The sequence below is a fragment of the Puma concolor genome, chromosome E1, assembly GCF_028749965.1.
Source record: "Puma concolor isolate L17-30 chromosome E1, mPumCon1.1.hap2, whole genome shotgun sequence".
Classification (NCBI taxonomy): domain Eukaryota; kingdom Metazoa; phylum Chordata; class Mammalia; order Carnivora; family Felidae; genus Puma; species Puma concolor.
The window spans coordinates 18247002-18261433 of record NC_141680.1 but is presented as its reverse complement, the minus strand read 5'-3'; the positions used below and the strand labels follow the sequence as shown (position 1 = coordinate 18261433).

The window sequence follows — 14432 nt, the reverse complement described above, 5'->3', positions numbered from 1 at the left end:
ACAGAGACTTGGTGGCTACCGGGGAGGATGGGAAATGGGCACGAAGTTGACGGGAGGGGTTGGGAAGAAGATCTAAAGCCTCCAAGGTTTCAAGCTGTCAAGATTTCAAAAGAACAGCGTGAAGCCACTGTCCAAAACAGGAATGTCCGATGGAGGCTGATTTAGAGGGAGATCGCTTGAAAAACACTGGGCCTGAGGTTCTATTTAACACCCTAAAATAATACTCATCTGACCCTATTTGCCTCTCTAGTTCTTTAAACCAAAACTCCCGGGGTGCCTGGGTGGCTCAGTCGGTAAGGCGTCTGACTTCAGTTCAGGTCATGGTCTTGCGGTTTGTGAGTTTGAGCCCCGCATGGCTCTCTGTGCTGACCGCTCAGAACCTGGAGCCTGCTTCGGATTCTGTGTCTTCCCCTCTCTCTGCCCCTCCCATGCTCATGCTCTGTCTCTGTCTCTCAATAATAAATAAATGTTAAAGAAAATAAATTAAAAAAAAAAAAAACTCCTTAAAAAAAAGTCTATAAACCCTATCTCCAAGTAGATAGTTATCACGTAGTGCTTGTATTATTACTAATTTGCAAGGTATAAAATGTCATTAATAGAACTTATTTAGCCCCCTCAGTTAGGGGGCATGCACGTTTCAAGCACTCAGCCCTTAGAGCTGGAGGGGACCAGCCTCCTGGGGGAGGAGGGCTCCCCATCACTCCAGGGGCACCCCAGAGAGCAGTTTCAGAGTTCCTCAGCACCAGTGCCTTCTCTCTCCTGGAAAGGATGATCTTTTATTTTTAAAGTGTGTGTGTGTGTGTGTGTGTGTGTAACAAATGGCTTCTCTTTTATGAAATAACAGTGTTGGTAGGCAGTGCCTGGTAGTCTCTGAAGTACGAATTTTTTTTGAAATTTTACTGGACGTCAATGATGAGTGGATCCCAAAGTGGAAGAGGACAGAACCCCTTTAAGAACAGGGATGGCCACAGGGACGGCAAGGAGCGCTGAGAAGTGTAACCTGAAGTGGGGAAAGGTGCAGGGCTGGGCCCAGACACTGCTGCCCTCCAGGTGGTCGTGGCTGGTGGGAGCCCCAGGCCCCCGCCACACTGGGCCCGCGCTTCCCGGCCCAGCCCAGCCGCCGGCAGACGCAGGGGCGGAGCCGGGGGAGGGGCCAGGCCCCGTACCAGTGCACATGCGCACATGCATCCAGAGCACCGGGACGCACCCGCCCTGCAGCGCCTCCAGAGACCGGCAGAGGGCGGCCTCCCCCTTCTCGCCAGCCCTTGCTGCCGAAGCCGCGGGATTTCAACGCCGCAAGGCTGGCGTCCAGGCCACGCCCCCAAGAGGCGTCCCCCGGGAGCTCAAGACAGAGGGGGCTGCCGCGGCAAGATGGCCTCTCGCTTTATCCTGGAGGGATAAGGCAAGAAGGGGCAGTGATGAGCTCAGCGCCGCCTTTGTTTTAATCGTCGCTCCATTCCCCAAACCCAAAACAGCCCTGCAAATAGTAGGCACTCAATAAATGCTTATTGCTGAAATAAAATGGATGAATGGATGAATACATGAATAAACAGAAGACTTCCAGGGAAGCTTTAAACATGTGTGCGGGGGAGTGGTCTGAGACTAGCAGTCTAGGAAATTCCGGGGAGGTGGGAACAGCCCCAGATCACTACCCTCACTACCACTTGCGCTTCGGGCTTGGCAGTCCCCTAGGCCCTGCCTTAGCCCACCCAAAGGTTTGCTCAGGGCCTGGTGACACCACACCATCTCAAGGGCACAGAGCCCAAGTGGTGACGTCTGGGCTTGTCCTCTCTGCTAAGACTAGGAGTCTGTCCCCTCAGAGTCATATCCTGGCTGCCTGCAGGGACCACTCCAGTAGGTCTGCTGCTCCGGGAGCACTCTGGGCTGCGGGGGATTTCCTCTTGGCCCCTGGGGATTTCCAAACTGCCTCTGCTTTGCCAAGCTTCCACAAGGCCAAGGGCCACCCTTGACGAAATCCTCCATACCCTGCCCAAATCCCACCCAGACTTGGTTAACTTCTGAGTCTACCAAATGTACCACACGCACAATATACCCATCCCCACCCCCTCTGGCAGACATGAGAGAATAAGCATAATGAACTATTGTTCTCTTTTTCACATAACTGACAAGTCTTCTCTATTTCCACAGAAGAAAAAAAGGAAAGCCAGCTTAAGGGTCAGCCGCACGGATTTAAATAAAACATCAGTAAGATCTTCCTGGGTGTGAGAGTTGGAAACCTATGGTGCTTATTCTCAAAGTCAGGGAGACTGCTTTCAAGAAGCATCCGGTTCCTCCAAACACTAGACACTCAATACATGTTTGAGGATCTGTGTGTTCACCTCTGGAGGCCCTAATTGGGCCTGTTTCTAGCATCCTTTAAAAATTTTTTTTTCAACGTTTTTTATTTATTTTTGGGACACAGAGAGACAGAGCATGAACAGGGGAGGGGCAGAGAGAGAGGGAGACACAGAATCGGAAACTGGCTCCAGGCTCCGAGCCATCAGCCCAGGGCCTGACGCGGGGCTCGAACTCACGGACCGCGAGATCGTGACCTGGCTGAAGTCGGACGCTTAACCAACTGCGCCACCCAGGCGCCCCTAGCATCCTTTAAAGTAGAAATAAAGTTCGAACTCACTCTCCGTAGAAGTAGGAAGAAAGAAGCAAAAGCTTCTGCTTTTCCTACCAACCCACCACCTCCACATTAACAGCCTTGGCCAAATCCACTGGGGCATGTGAGCACCTGTGTGTTACAAAGCTGGGCAGAAAACATGCTTGGCAAGGTGGGGAAGCACTGCCCCAGTTGTGGCACACAGCCACGGACCTGTTGGCCCCAGGGCATCAGGATTCCAGAGTTGGTGAAGTGTAGAAATTGCCAGAGTGGACAAGCCTTCCTTCCCGAGAGGAAGGGAAAAGGCCAGCATCCCCGGCCTCATCAGGGGAACTGCGAGACGAGAGAAGCCTTCAAGAGCACGCCACCATTTTTTTCTGAGAGCTATCTGGAGCTGCACTGTTCGGTGTGGTAGGCACGAGCCACGTGTGGCTACCTACATTTAAGTTAAATCGAAACAACAGGAGGGACGCCTCAGTGGCTCAGTCGGTTAAGCGCCCGACTTCGGTTCAGGTCGTGATCTCGCGGCTTGTGAGCTCAAGCCCCGCGTCGGGCTCTGTGCTGACGGCTTGGAACCTGCTTCCAATTCTGTGTCTCCCTCTCTCTCTGCCCCTCCCCTGCTCATGCTCTGTGTCTCTCTCTCAAAAATAAATACACATCAAAAAGAATTTTTTTAAGTAAAAAAAAAAAGAAACAATGGGAACACTTTTGATTAAATGAAAACCAAAAAAAATTTTTTTTAAGATTCAGTTGCTCAGTCATGCCAGCCACATTTCAAGCGCTCAAGAGCCACATATGGATAATGTCTACCAAGTTGGAAAGCACAGACTATTGAACATTTCCATGCTGGCAGAGTGTCCTATTGGACAGGTCCGATCTAGAGAATCCCCTTTCAGCATATCCTGGTCTTCCTTGCCAAAGACTCCTTCAGGTGTTGCCCCCGACCACCTGCTGTTCTCTCCCGCCCCTGCCCCAGAATCTGCTCAGACTCCTGTCCCCATGTGCCTTGCCTTGACCCCTAGGCCTCAGAAGAAATGGGGGAGGGGGAGACAATTTAGCCACAACTTAACAACCAGCCAGGGAGCAGAAGCCAGATGCAGAGGGGCTGAAAAGGCAAAGCTGAATGGAAGCCAGCCCCCACTCCAAGGCATCCCAGGCCTGGGAGAAAGCCCCTTAGTGCCGCACAATCGTTCCTTGTTTCTGCAGAGTCTCTGGACCATGCATGGGTAAGACATCTGGAATGTAGTGGCCTGAGGGCTTCCCCACACGACCCGCTGCCGGGCTCATCTGATGTTAGTGCTCCAGAGAGAGATGTCCCAGCAAGACCCTGAACTTTCAAGGGCAAATGAGGCCAATAAAACCTTGTCCTGAGCAGCATGCCGGGAGTCCTGCCCATGGGGCAACAGGGAACGTAACCGGGCACCTCCCTGCGTCACTCGCTGAAAGAACCAAATGAGGAAGTGGGGGAGGAGGACATGGTAGAGAAAGGAGCTCAGGGCTCGCTTGCCAGGCTAGAGTGGCTCCAACAGGAACAAGGGAACAGGACACGGATCTGACAGCAATCACATTCTATCACAGGCACTTCATATGAAAGGTTTTGCTACAGTAGTTAGAAAGTCCAAGTGCGAGTGTCTGGGCAGGCTCATATGTGTGATGACGGAGCAGAGAACAGACCCAGGAACTGGTAGGTTGGGACTGCCTCTCTTTTCCGTGCCTCCATTCTGTCCTCAGTTCTTGCTTAGCTCCGATCCAGAAGCAAGGCAGGCGTGAAGAAGCAAAATAAGGTGTAGAGAGACCACAAAAAAGTAGAGTCTGGTGGTTCAGCTGGAAAACAAGTCGGTGGGAAGAAGCCTGGTATTCCAAAGTGGTTGGCGTCAGCCAAGAATTTGACTGGAGGCAGTCATGGAGAAAGGGAAAGTGGCACAATTTTAAAGATGCATCAAACTACAGACTAGTTTGGAAGCCCAGGGGAAAGCCTCAGGACATGCTCTGTGGCTGCCTCGTGGCCCTGAGTAAACCTGTGGACAAATCTGGGCCCTATTTCCCTATCTTCACCTGGAGGGTAAAAGCGCTGTTCTGGGGACAAGAGTGAAGCTCCCTGCCCCCCCTTCCCCAGCAGGGCTGAGTCATTAACAGGCATGTGGCATTCCTGTGGGCAGATGGCCCATCAAACTCCCAGGCACCAAGTACCTCCCAGCACTTTAGAGACAGATTAATGATGATGACAACGCTATTCTAAGTGATTTGCATGTATTGATTCATTTACTCCTCAAAGCAATCTTACAAGGAAAGTGCTATTACCATTCTTATTTTACAGATAAGGAAAGTGAGGCACAGAGAAATTAAATCATTTGCCGAAGATCACACGGCTAGTAAGTAGCAGAGCCAGGATTCGAACCCAGGAGTCCAGCTCCAGAGTCCACGTTGTACCCAATATACACCAACGTATTAACAATATATACATAATCATCTGCAACTGCCGATTTGTGGGCCCTTCTGCCTATGCCTCCCGCCTCTTCTTTCCCCTCCCCAAATTTGCTGAAAACAGTCCCTACAACCAAAACCAGCCCTTCAATCCAACTTCCTATTTGCCAAGCATCTGTTTCTATAGCAACAACAAGATACGCAGTTTTTGGATTTTGAAGAGAATGAGTAGGGGGGGGAGAACAGGGGACGCTTGATAGAATGGGTTTCTCTTTCAGAGGCACAGAAGAGAGACCTGAAAACCAGCGTGCTAAGGAAGACACAAGGGCTGGGAGGGGAACCCAGGGCCTTGACAGAAGCCAGAAAACTCTGCCTTCCCCTGCCCCAGAGACCAAGTCCTCTGGTCTGGGCAGAGAAGGTGAAGGCAGGTTAGAAGGCCTGGAGGCTGACGGTAGAAATGCTTTGGAAGAGTCTGAAAGAAAAAGATACCCGGACTGAACTTTACAGTGTGTGTGAGTGAGTGTGTGTGTGTGTGTGTGTGTGTGTGCGCGCGTGCATGCGTGCGTATCCCAAGCCATTTCCCAACGAGGTGTTCTGTCACAAAGCCTGGTTCTGCTCGACAGGTCAAGGCCAAGTAGCGATGGGTGGTGGCGAGGAACAATAAAGCAGGGCTGGAAGAGGAGCAACAGACAGGCATCCGCGTGCCTGTGTGGGGCGGTTCACCTCCCACCAGCAAGGGTGAGAGTATTTGGGGTGGGGTGGTCAGGCTGGTGCCCTTCACCTTCGCCACACCTAGGCCTCATTCCAGCCTGTCACCCCCAACCTCATCTAAATATGAAACACCTGTCATTGTCCAGAAATCCTGAGGCCAGAATCAGGATTATTGCAGGCTTCTTTGCCAGGCAAAGCCAAGTGCTAAGGGGAACAGCAATGTTGCCGGTCACTTGATTCTAGGAAGACAGCCCATGGCAGGGCCACAGGCTTCTCAGGAGGGAGGCCCAGTTTCCCTTTGGCCTCTACTGAACGTGATGCATGGCCAAGTGATTAGGGACTCGACCTTACCCTGTGCTTGTGTTCTTTAGGTAATCTAGGCCACCCGCAGGGGAGGATCCAAGGCTGTGCCAGGCCCAGCACAGGCTGCGTCCCCAGTGCCCACAGTGCCAGGCGCACCGGCTTCCACAGCCTGGATAGCTCCAAGGAGGCCAAGCTAGGAGATGCCAGCCACTCAGGCAGGAAACCTTCTGCTGTTCTGCTGCCGGCTTCTGCAATCAATCCCACAACCAGGCCGGTCCACAGATCTTCGAGAAGGCAGGGGCCAGGAGAGGCAGGAGGCAGGCTCCCGGCAGGGAGAACCAGCAGGGAGACAGTATCAGATTCTTCTCCTCACCCTGGCCCTGGAATCTCCAGATACCTTCCCCATGATGCGATGGGGCTGGCCATGAAACTGGGTGTCACAGAGAGTCATGACCGTATCATCCTGCCTGACAGTGCTCTCACTGCTTGGCCACTAGCCCATGCCACCCGGGGCTGAGATCTATCTTTTTGCAGATGTCTTCTGTTCTAGAGAAAGCACAGGCTTCCTGATCACAGGGATGGCATCTTCAGGCTTTTTCTTCTACAGAACCAAGCCCACAGGGTGACACGGAGCAGGTGCCCTTCAAGGCTTCCTGACATCCCACCGTGATTGTGTCAAGGCTCCAAGGCCATTTGCATCTGGCCTTCCTACAGCCCAGAGCCCTGTACCCTCACCCCCCCAGCACTCTTCTGCCCAGAGCCAGGGGCGGCCTCAGTCTTACTGCCAGGAAAAAGAGCCCGGGAGGTGCCCTGTGAGAAATCTCCCCTCCCTGTGGGTACCCTGCGCGCCATAGGGCCTGGCAGTGAGAGAAGCTGGGGAGGGAGAGAGGAAGTGAGTCAGCTCCTTGCAGAAATGGGAGTGGAAGGGAGGGGCCGGTAGAACTGAGATCAGAGGGCAAGGGGCACAGAGGCCGGAAGGGTCGCTAAGAGAGGGAACCAGGTCCTGGAGGCATTATGGGGCCCAGAGAAAGGGGGACAGATGAGGGTGACAAAGCCAGCAGTGTTACCTCCTGCCAAGGCTGGTAGGTCCCCACAGGCCAGAGAACCTGGGTTTGGCAGCCCACGGCCCCACCTGAAGATGGAATCCGAGGCGGCTCCCCTTCCTGACTCACCGGCTGGAGGAAGTGAGGCTTGTGGGACGTGGCCAGCCACGTTCTCTCCTCACTGAGGGGGAGTTTCTGGTCCCCAAGGCCTCCCACTGCTTCTCCTGAGCTCCACAGCTCCAGAAGCCCAGGTTCCGCCGGACCCACAGGAGAGACAGATGTTTGCATTTCCCATGGAGGATGGGAATGAGGCCCAGGCCCCAACAGGGGAGCCGTTGGGGTGCCCCAGCACGCACCCTGGCCCTCTGTGGCAGCCCCTGCCCATGCGGAGCTGTCCCCAGGCTCCAGCTGGAATCTGTTGCTCTGACTGGGAAAAATCCTTGCTGTGAAAATTCCCAGCCTGCTGACATTCCAGCACGCAGGCAGCGCAGGGCAAGCAGCAGAAGGAAAGAGGAAGCCTTGATCCCTGCTGGGCCACATCCTACCTCCTCAGAGACCTGCAGCCAGTAAGACAAGCACATTTCTCCAAGGTCCCCCGGGCTGGGCACAGAGTGACTCCGTATGCCCCCAGATCTGCTTCTCACCCAAGCCTGGTGCCTTCCCAAAGATACCAGTGCGGGGCCAGGAGACAGGCCGTCCCGTGACCCTCCTCCCAGAGCCCCTTCCCTAGGCTCCTGCTCCTGGCCGCCCAGAGCCCATCTCTCCTCCATTCCTGCGGGAGATGCTGAGACGCCCACAAGAAACTGAGTCGGGAGTAAAGGTAGCGGGTAGAACACGGTGACGTACTGCAGACGCAACACCAACGCCAGTTGGGGGAAGGGTTCTAGAAACCAAAACTGCGGTAAATGCAGAGAGAATGGGAAACCACTTCCTGGCCAGACAACCATCTTCTTTCCTTCAGCAAATATCCAACAAATATCACTGAAGGTCTCCAGCACTGGAGACATAAGATAACCCATTAATCGCAATCTTGGTGAATGTTATGAAGGAGAAGGAGGCGGTGGTGCCAGGGTGCGGACGTGACATCTGAGAAGGTCAAGGAAGGCTCCCCTAAGGAAGTGACATTCAAACTGGGGCCGATGTGTATGAGGGCGTGAGGGTGGGCAAGGAAAAGTCTTATCGACATAAGGAACAGCAGGGACTCAATGGAAGAAGCCAAGCTGCACACCCACTACCCGCTAGGCCTTCTGCCAGGCCATGCTCCTCGCCTCCCCCCCACAGTGCACACCAGGAAACAACAGCGTGCAGCCCCTATGCGACAGAAGAGGGCCTGTTCTTGGTCAGAGGTGACACTCTGGGGACCCTGCCACCCCGAGTTATCGCAGAGGTCAGTACTAGCGTCAGTAAGGGCCAAACAGGCGAGGGGCACCATCCCTGCCCCCCAGGGTCTAACAGGGGAGGTGTGTAAGGGGCAAAGGGTGCCCCTGCCCCTCCTCCAAGGGACCACAGCCAAATACTGCTGGGACAGATGCAGCCGCGCTTTCTAGTACCTCTCCCAGCTCCCACCAGATTAAATCCCACCTGCTGCCACTGGGCTCTCTTCCTCTGGCTAATCCTCTGCAGAGACAGAGGGACAGTCACCCCCTCCTGCAGCTCACCATCCACAGAGCGAGAGCAAGAATGGCCAGTCACTCTTCACTTCCCCTTCCCTTCTGGAGGAGACGCCTACAGGGGCCGCAGGAATCAGAAGGACGCAGGCCTGGGCCGGGCAATGGACTTATATCTAGATGCTGCGTCCTCTGCCCCGGACAGCACACCAGTGAGGTGCAAGGAGCCGATGCCCTAAGTTCAACTCCTCACAAGTCAACAGCCTTGGAACCTTAGGCAATGTACTTATCCTTAACCTCTGCGTAATCGGGTATCCTCATGTATGAAATAAAGATTATCGTAATACCTATCTCAAAGGGGTGTTGGGAACGTTAAATGAGTTAATATATGTAGAGCAGCTAGAACAGTCCTAACGCCAGCCATGACCCTCATCTTGGCTATTCTCTCTCATGCTCCCCCCTCAAGGCATTTCTGCTCAGCGGAACCTTTACCAGATCAACTAGACGCCACTCAGGGAGCATGCATGCGCTCGCTGGGCGCCGTCCTGGGCGCCACCCGGGACGCGGGACAAACACCCTACACTCCTCCCTACACCAGAGTCTGCAAAGCGGCCGGGCTGCGAGTGCCAGGGAAGCATGTCACTTCCCGATTCTGAGAAACCGATGGCGGGAGATGAAGGCAGCCAGAGTGGTGACCCAGGTCTGAGGGAACAGTTTCCCAACCAAACGGGAGCCAACAACTGGGAAAAAAAAAAAAAGCTTTGCTGACACTGTCCCCTGTATTTAACAGAACAGAAGCTGCTGCCAAACACCACGAGGGGACTCTGGGCTTGGCTGCCCACCCACCCCCCCCCCCCAAAGTGCACAGCGGGAGGGGGGCAGCCAGGAAGATTCCACGCCTTCGCAGCGCCTGCCTGGCACGGCGGGCACCCCCAGCGCTGCTGGCCGCCTGGGGCGCAGCGTACCCACTGCCCCAGACTGACAATGGAGGCGCCAGGCAGCCCCCTCCCCGGCTGGGTCCCTGGCCCCCACCCCCACCGACGCTGCTCTCCACCTCGGGCCACAGTGAGGAGAACCCAGCGGCTGAGCGTGGCGGGGTGGCGGGAGCGCTGCTGGCAGGCGGACCGCGTGCTTGTGGTTTCTGGGAAACGCTGTAGAGATCTGCAGCATTTTTAAAATACTTGTGTTCCCACCCGCCACACACCCCCCTTCACCCCACTCCTCACCCACCCCTAGTCTGGGTGTTTGCGTATCTGGTATTTTCCAGAACCATTTCAATGTAAATAAGAGATGAGAAGGGAGCTGCGGACAGGGTGGCCAGGGGTACTGGGGGGGGGGGGCACAGGGGCTCTGGCCAGGGCCAGAAGGGGCTGGTGCAGACCACCTCAAGTCAAGGCCCTGCCCCCCCACCCGCCGCCCCCCCCCCCCCCCCCCCAGGGCTCCAAGCGGTGCCTGCGAAAACAACAGATGACCATGACATGTGCCCACACCCAGTTCAATGTGGCCTGGGCACTGTGCCCACCACCCACGGGCTGGGTGGCCAGGGCACTCTGGGGCTGCAGTCTGTCTAGCAGCTCACGGGGAAGAGGGCAGAACGTGCCTCTGAGGACAGAGAAGGGAGACCTAGCGGAATGGAAATGACCTAGCCACCACCCGGTGCTGCTGGTCCCATGCGCCCCACTAATCCAGGATAGGTAACCCCCCAAATGCTCCTAAAGACCTTTCACTCACAAGTTCACATGCCCTGGACACCTTCCCACTGGCCGCCTCATTATCAAAAGAACTCAGTCTGAGTTCTACTCTGAGGCCTCCAGCCAGAGCTCTCACATGGTGAGACTCCGATGTCAGAAGTACCTGAAGCTTTGGCACCAAATGAAATAAGACTTTTCTGTTTAAAACGAACCAGCAAAAAACAAAAACATCTCTGGGGATCATTTGGAGCAACATTAGGGAGAGAGCCGTTCTAGAACACTGAGCCCGGGCAGCACCCAGCACCTCCACCACCAGAAGCCCCTGGGAAAGCCCATTGCTCAGAAGCTGGCCTGGCAGACCTGGAACAGCAGACTTTTCAGTCTCTCCTTGAAATCCTGCAATCCCCACTCCTGCAGGTACCGCCCCCGCCCCCCACCCCCGCCCCCACCGCCACCACCCAACCAGGGTCCTGGAGACAAGGTTGGTGAGGGTCATATAGCTTTTGCCCAGGGGTCTAGGGCTTCCTGGCAAAGGGGCCCCTGCCCTTCTCCCAGATGTGGGCAACCCCGACCGGCCAGTCTCCTGCCAGGCCACCGATGTCCCATCTGCAGGCCTGAGCACCCAGCATCCCAGCGCTTCCTGCAGCTGGATGTCTTTGAGGACAGGGCCACAGGGGCAGAGTCTGGACAAAAGCGTCATGAGTTCCCGTTGGAAAGAAAACCTTACCAGGAGCACAGATGGGAAAGCACTAGGATGGGTTAATTAAGGAAACTGCAAAATTACCTTCCCTGGATGGCTTTGGAGCTTGGGCAGAGGGAAAGGTACCAATCTTCCTAAGCGTTCACTATCTGCTGAAGTCCACAAATGTGGTTTACACAACTCTACATAAGCAGGTGGTTTACACAGACACGACAACCTTTTTAAGGAACCTCACAGCCCTATAGTCTTTGAGTACAAACCCCACCATCCAAAGCGAGAAGAAACTGAATCACAGATCTCCGGTAAATGCCTGAGAGCTACATAGAGCCCAGGGAGGTAGACCTGACTGGGAAGGGGTGGGCGCCTTCTTTTACATCCACACCTCTCCCCTCCCACCACATCTTCGAAGCTCAGGGAAGTAGTGCTTTCTGGGTAGGGGTCCCCTGCAGGCTAGCTCCTTGGTGGTGGTGGTGGGGGGGCAACCACATTAGCCAGGGTTTAGCCAGCTGGGCTTTTCTGAGCTTAGCAGAAACATCCTACACTCCTGCTCCCTGCGATGGGCCCACAAGGATACAAACAGAAGGGGCTGGCTCTCCTCTCTCCCAGGCTCTCTTCCTTCTCAGTGGACCCTTGACTTTCCCACTCAGATTCATGGAAGAGGAGAAAGGAATGTTGATCCAACTGGGGTTTTAAGATCCTCATTTGTACCGACACCAGACTCAGGGAACGCTTCGCCTTTAGACAATTTAAGAGTAACTGATCCCAAACCAGATGGCCCAAAACACTTTCCCTGAGAAGCCAAGGAAAGAACTTAGCATCTTCCTCCAAAGATGCATCCCACTCGACCCCTCTTCTCCTCCATCCCCCACATTGGTCGGTCACCAAGACTACACAGTCCCTCAGTTGCTCACGTCTGATCTCTCTCTCCATTGCCCCTGCTTCTCCCCAAGCGCAGGCCTCCATTCATTCTACTAAGATGACGATAGGGCCTTTGCTGTTTTCCCCATGGCTGCCCTTGCTACACCCAGAAGCATTCTTCATGAGCAGCCAGAGAGATTTTCTAAGATCTGTTCCTATCACTCCCTGAGTGAGCTGCTTCTTGTCCTCTGGTTGAAGTTCACATTCCTTAGGCTGGCTCACAAGGGCCTTCGTGACCTGTCCCCTGCTTGCCTCCTCTGCCACTTCTCTCAATACTCATTCCCCCATGCAATGTCCCCCCAGCCTTATTCCCCAAATGCATCATTCTCTCTCCAGCCTCAAGGTCTTGGCACGTGTCTCTTATGGCCTTCCATTTCCACCTGCCTCTCCGGCATCCATCTCCCACCTGGATGTCAGCTTTCCCGGTGATCACTCCCAAGACTGTACTTACAGTCTCTCTTCTGTGCAGGGCTCCTTAGGGCCCCGTACTGGCCCCTGTTGGGGAGCCTTTCAAATGGCATTGTCATCTGTTACTTGACCATCTCTCCCACCAGACTATGAGTTCCTTAGGGCTGGGACTATGTGCTGTCACCACTGGATCCCAGGATCTGGCCCACAGTTGGTGCTCAACAAATGTTTATTTAATAGATAGGTGAGTGGAAGAATGGAGGGCGGAAAAGAACTGCTCCTCCCAGGCCTGCTGAGTGATTTCCATCAGGCCCCATGTCTATCCCACTACAGTGGTTCACCCCTACTCCCAGTAGAACCTTGCTAGCAGCTACAGGGACACATGGAGGTGTGAGCCAAGCACTCTGGACACACATCATGTGAGAAGGAAACCCGAGGGGCTGTCTCTCCCTGGGGCCTTCTGAACAGGCCACGGAGAGGAGCCATGAGGCCTGGTCTCCATCTGTGTAGCAGAAAGAGAACAGATGGCCGGCCAGCTCCCTCAGAGCTCCCTGGGGACAGGCGGTGTGGACACAGTTGATGGATGACCTGACGGGCAGGGTGGCCGCCAGGAGCTGTGTCCTCGTGGGGCCAGAGTTGTCAGGGTGCCCCGCCTGGGAGCCCAGAGGAAATGGGAAGACTCTTCTTGGCATGGAAGTGAGCTTAGAACTGCTGCCAAGGAAAGGAGCCGGAGCCGGAGTGGGAGTGGGAGGAAGACGAGGAGATGGAGGGTGATAACTGCAGCCACTACAGACCCACTCCAGGCCTGTCCCAGGAAGCCAGGATGCTGGGCTCACTCTGCTCCTCTCTGCTGGGGCAGGAGTCCCTGCCACCTGCCAGGCAGGGGAAGCTGGGGGCGGGGGAGCTTCCTCAGCTCTAGGCTTCTCGCTGTTCTCTCAGATGGCTCTTGGGAGACTCGTGAGGGTAGCATGCTCTGTGGAAGTCCTCTGGGCACTTCTGCCCTTGCCCCACGGGGGCCAGAGCAAGCCAGGGTATCTCGGGGGATACCAGCTGTAGTGTGGAATGTACCAGGGTCTCCAAAGCTAAACCATCCACTTCCCCAGGAATGGGGGGAGCAGCAGCTAGCTGGGAAGGGAGAGTAGCCGAGAAATACGAGATGCCAAGAGGATCCCTAGGCTATAAAGAGAAGACTAAACAGCATCTGGGATGCCAGGCCCAGGGCCCCACAAAGGCCTGTGCTGTGGTTCAGCAGGGAGCTGGCAACAGTCCCCTAGGGGACTCATTCTTTAAGAAGAAAATTCCATCTGTTAAAAGCAATGTTAGCCTGGGAGAAAGTAGACAGGCATGGCAACATAGCATGGGCTTTGGTTCTAAGATAAAGACCACTCCCTCTACACTGTGGTTCCCTGAGCTCAGTCTAGTCTGGTGGCTAACACACAGTAGGTGCTCGCTGTGAGTTTCCGGAATAAATGAGGCCAGGTCCTTCCGCGGATCCCACAACAGCCTCCCTCCCATGCACTACCCCTTCCTGACTAGCAAAACTGCCTGACCTCCACCAGGCCCCGAGTAAAGGAAGGTCCGGAACCCAGTTCCAGGGCTTCCTGCCAGACTCTGACCCTGCAGCTCCCAGGCCCCCCAGGCCATCTGAGCATCCACTTCCCCTCCCTGAGAGAAAGCTAGGACCAGGACTCTGCCTGCTTCCTTAGCATTTCCTCCCACTTCCGACTTGGACACATCTGGTTGGTCACTTAGTGCTGAAAGAGGTCCCGGCCAGCCTGTATACTGGTCAGGCTGCAGGCACCAGAGCTGGGCAGTCCGAAAACCTGACAGCTGGGAGGCAGGGATGGCCAGAGGCCAGCTTGTCCTCATGTGCTGTCTCTAAGTGGAACATTCCAAACTGATATGTAGCCACGCTATAGGTGGAGTCAAAAGACCCCTGGGCATAGAGATCGCTGTCCCCCTGGAGACCCGTTCATACATATAATCTAAATCTCTTCTACGCCTATGTCACCCCTTCCA

General features: G+C 54.9%; 1 protein-coding gene across 13 annotated transcripts in view; it reads right to left on the bottom strand.

Annotated features, from left to right (window-relative positions):
• Positions 1–14432, bottom strand: part of MYO18A (myosin XVIIIA) — a 102339-nt gene that overhangs the window by 73333 nt on the left and 14574 nt on the right. The gene's annotated exons all lie outside the window — the stretch shown is intronic.